The following is a 5,000-nucleotide window of genomic DNA, read 5'->3' as shown; positions in this document are numbered from 1 at the left end:
GGTGATGGTAGGAGGTCCTCTAGACCACGGGGGATGTCGGGTGAGGAAGAGGAAGGGGGAGGAAGGGTATCAGACGAAGACCTCTTGGCTAACTCGCCATCTTCCTCGTCGATGCCTTCATCAGGAGTTCCAGCGAGGTGATGTGAAGACGTCTTGTAAACATTGTAACGTTTCTGTTATCCTTGAGGAACTTATGAACGATCACCACCTTTAACGTTACTCTAATGGAGGAGGTATTGGGTAAAGAGTAGTTATGGGTGGAAGGTAGGGGGTGGGGTCACACACACGAACCTAGTCAAACCAAATTCGTTAACAGATCACTGATAATGTTTGGGCATCGAATTATTTCATCCGTCTCGAATGTCTTATATTTAGTCAATTTCTGTTTCTTTATCTAGAACCTCTCGAATGACGAAGACAACGTTCACGAGTGTTGTAAGACCGAAGTTGTGAATGAGACCGAACGCCCAGTCACTCCACACAAAAGACTAGCTCGCTACAACCTGTTAGACCTTCTCTACCGCGTGCTCTAGCTCCGAGGGGAAACGAATTGTCAAATGTCGCCAGACGCTTCAATTGCACGAATGCCCGCCATCCTCCATGAGAGAACCAACGCCGAACGTTGCAATATTTCTTCTCGTAATTTACAAAGACTCCCAGGTAGGCTTGTCGTCGTAGCTGGTAATTAATATTACGTCATTTATTATGAGTTCCAATATATGCAAACCTGCAATCTGGCAGTTCTGTTCCTCATCAAAACGAAACGAAACAAAAAAAAATCATCTACTACGAACAAAAACACAACTAATTGACAACGGTTACTTTTGTTTTCTAGGCGTCGGATGGATTTATATCGACCGGGTGTGTTGTATTCTGCTTATCATTTAGGTTATTCACTCTGTTGAGAAATGCATGTGTGACACTAGTCGATCTGACGACGCTATCCCGTGTCGTCTGTACTGGTTTCCTGCCCGCTAGCAACTCTGCCTTCGCCTCTCCCACAATGCGACACCAGTACGCAGGTCCACGCCCGTAGACTCCAGCTCAACTAAACACATTCTAATTTTGATCTTCCCGTCAGACACATTTCCCACTCGCATTTCACTTAAAATTAATTTCATTCTCGGGTCTTCTAACGGAGATGTTTGGTACAATACCCAAAGAACTGTTAAATAATATTTATGTCAAATATCGTGTTGCAAACGAGGGTATTCTAGTTTCAATACATACAAATACCTCGTATAGATCCTAAATTTCAAAACACAGGTGTAGTTTACCTACTTCGTTTCCTTATTTGTAAGGATAAACAAGTCTTGGCATTACATAACATGGTCCTGCATGTCAGAAAGCCACTTCTAAGAACTCTTGGTAATGATTATATAGATAAATAAGTAAACAATTAATAAATGAATAAATAAATACTCAAGCCACTTTTGATGGTACCTGTGCAGACGCAAGCTGTACCGAAGCGAGCTGGGGTTTAAATGTCGACCTAACGCAGCGGGTGGATTACGCATGCGCGGTCTCTCGGAATTGGGTGAAGAGGAGGAGAATTGTGGAGTGACAAGAGAGGGATGTAAAAACAGTGTGGATTGAGGAAGCATACTAGTACGAGTAAATAAAATGACTGAATTGAATAGATGTACATTAACGTAACAATATTTACCGTTGATATTAGATAATTTGAATAACGGCAACTTGGATCATGAGTATGTCAATCTTGAAACTAATCGATCGATACATGGAAATATCTTCTAAGGAAGAACAAACAATCAAAGACTCTACCCAACCTTTGAAGAAGAGTTCGTGGTTTGTCCTTGACAATAAAGCGACTTTTTTGATGACTGGGATGTAACCATACGTGTAGTTTTCTGTCTTTACATGGTTACCGTTGTATATAGTATTGACTGCTTATTTTATGCACTCAATATTTCAGTGACTTTATTGATGGATCACTTCGCTCATGATTCTTTTGTGATTGGAGATTAATCTCCTCTCAAAATTGAATGTTCATCAGATTTAGCTACTACTAGCTCCCCTCCCATACCCTACACACACACACACACACACACACACACACACACACACACACACACACACACACACACACACACACACACACACACACACACACACACACACACACACACACACACACACACACACACACAACACACACTCACACACACACACACACACACACACACACACACACACACACACACACACACACACACACACACACACACACACACACACACACACACGCACGCACACACACACACACACACACACACACACACACACGCACACACACACACACACGCACGCACACACACACACACACACACACACACACACACGCACACACACACACACACACACACACACACACACACACACACACACACACACACACACACACACACACACACACACACACACACACATATATATATATATATATATATATATATATATATATTCATATATATATATATTCATATATATATATATATATATATATATGTGTGTGTGTGTGTATACATATATATATATGTATATATATATATACATATATATATATATATATATATATATATATATATACATATGCAAACGGCCCTTTCCCCCTGATAAGGGAGGTAGTCAAAAACAAAGGCATATAATCCACTCCTACCCATTCCATCCCCACATAATCCACTCTCTCATTCACTCTACTCCATCTCTCTTATCTTGCCTTCTCCTGAATGGCGGGTCACCCCTGCATCTCGCCCACTGCCCCGGGTCAGAAACAATGCAGCAAGGCACAGCACATCCACAGCAAGCGAGACAGACCGCTTCATTTAATCGGCGACCCCCCCCCTCTCTCTCCGCCCCCTCGTGCAGAAAAAGAAAAGACGGGGAGAAATCCCTTCGGGCTGCGTCAAAATATCATTCAAACACACTCCCACAACCTCCATCCCCCACCCATTCCCTTCCATGCATCACAGCATCATCCATACACAACCATTCTCAACTTACCCCTATCTTCTGTCTTCTCCCTTCCTTCCTCAACAGACATTTCCCTCTTTCCCAATGCCCGGAGCTGGATGGAATCTTGTGGTTAATTACCTTGATTCCGTGGGGTGGGGGATTGAATCAAGTATCGGTTCGTGTGGGAACAGCGGATTCAAGGGGTGTAGTCGGCGGACAGCAGACCTATAGGCTTGGATTGAGTGGCTAAAAGCGACGATTTCCTTCACGTAGTCTCTTCGGATTTGGCGTGGGAACATCGCTGCCACCAAATGTAACAAAATAAATGGTTTTGCTACATGAAAGGTGATTTACCGGGTGGAGTAGTCTCCTCCGGGCTTGCTTGGATTTATTTTCAGATACGAATATTATGTACAATAAGAGATAAGGGAGAGGGTCTCCCTACCTCTACTAACTAGGTCCTTGATCTAGGCGGTCCTCCTGCCAGGTACTTGACCTGGGCAGTCCTATCTCCAACGGCGCAGCTGTTCGTAATAAAGGCGAGGGGTGCTTTGCCGTATGGGAGATGTGTCATTCATCAAGTATAGATATGAGTGTTAGTTCTTTTATATAAGGGTTAGTTGTATGGTTAGTGGGCGTGTTTAGATACGGTAATGTAATTGGGGAAGGTATGAGAAAGGTTTCAATGAGTCTGTCTGGTGACATTAGGCATCTCGTGTTGTGGATGCTGCGGGGCGTCCTGTTGTCTTACATTGCATTGAGTCAAGCTGTTTTGGGATTGGGAAATTGGTGAGGTTTGCAAGATTGGGGGTCTTGCCAAAGACGAGTACCATCTCTCATGTGTGTGGATCACGTGCATGGTTGGTGATGGCTAGTGACGGTTACATATGTTCTCAGGACGATATCCGAGGCATGCCTGAAACTCCAACTCAACAGATGCTCCTTCCTTAAGAAGAAAATACGATCCCTAGGACATAACGTGGACAAAAACGGTATATATAATAACGACGACAAAATAGAGGCCATACCAAACTTCCTAAGACCCAGAAACGAGGAGGAAACCTGCAGTTTTATAGAGCTCGCTACCTACAGGCATTTCGTCAAATCCTTTGCGGACATTGCGGCCCCTCTACACAAATTTGCTCATAAAGGTGTAGATTTTAGATAGGGAAAGGAGAAAGAAAATAATTTCCAAAGAATCAAACAAGCCTTGTGCAATGTTCCCGTTCTTTGCTTCCTTGGTTTCAGTAAGGAATACATTCATACTTTTCTCTGTCACTGAACACCATGACCCTGATATTCCAAGTCCTCCTTTGCGGTGGGTTACTCTATGTCTACATCCTCAACAGAATGCCTAGAGCACCACTTACCCTACCCTAGTGAAAAGATCACAGACGAACCCTCTGATGGTCACTCCTTTCTCATGTATCCGAGCTATGTTCTCCTTATCTTGAGCTCCAAGGCTCTTCTTGCTGGCCTTGCCTTCCTATATAACGTGGGTGAAGCAGACCTTCAGACATATATATATATATATGATATACCTATATATATATATATTTATATATATATGTGTATATATATATTTATATATATATACATATATATATATATATATATACTGTATATATATACATATATATATATACATATATATATATATATATATATATATATATATATATATATATATGTATATACACTATGGAACAAATTGCTAGTAGCAGGGACGTAATTCAAATAATCCCGGCCGTCGCAGATGCAGGAGGAAATTGATAAACTAAATTCCCTTGACACCTTCCGGTATGAGTGGCTCTGGTCTGTTTCCCGACGGCCACATTTGTACTACAAGTACCTTGAGGTCTTGGGGTGGAAAACGCACACGCCTCAATCCCAAGGAAGTGTTTCAGTTGTTACATTATATAGACAGGATCGTCCATTTCGACTGGCCTTGGACACTCGATATTGCAATAGCCAACGTTTGGCTAATAGGTGCCTTTAGGCAATGAGGACTCTTTCGATACAAA

The 5,000-nt window shown here is 42.3% G+C and overlaps 1 protein-coding gene across 1 annotated transcript in view; it reads right to left on the bottom strand.

Annotated features, from left to right (window-relative positions):
• The window catches only part of LOC143034247 (uncharacterized), a 162,304-nt gene extending 161,321 nt beyond the window's left edge, over positions 1-983 (bottom strand). The window contains exon 1 of the mRNA XM_076200186.1: positions 1-983. This exon is cut by the window's left edge and continues 94 nt beyond it. The gene's annotated coding sequence lies outside the window, so the exon portion shown is untranslated.
• Positions 984-5,000: the final 4,017 nt, after the last annotated feature.

The sequence above is a fragment of the Oratosquilla oratoria genome, chromosome 2 (assembly GCF_046742065.1).
Source record: "Oratosquilla oratoria isolate Oo_2021 chromosome 2, ASM4674206v1, whole genome shotgun sequence".
Classification (NCBI taxonomy): domain Eukaryota; kingdom Metazoa; phylum Arthropoda; class Malacostraca; order Stomatopoda; family Squillidae; genus Oratosquilla; species Oratosquilla oratoria.
The sequence above is the reverse complement of the archived record's forward strand: the minus strand, read 5'-3'. Positions and strand labels throughout refer to the sequence as shown.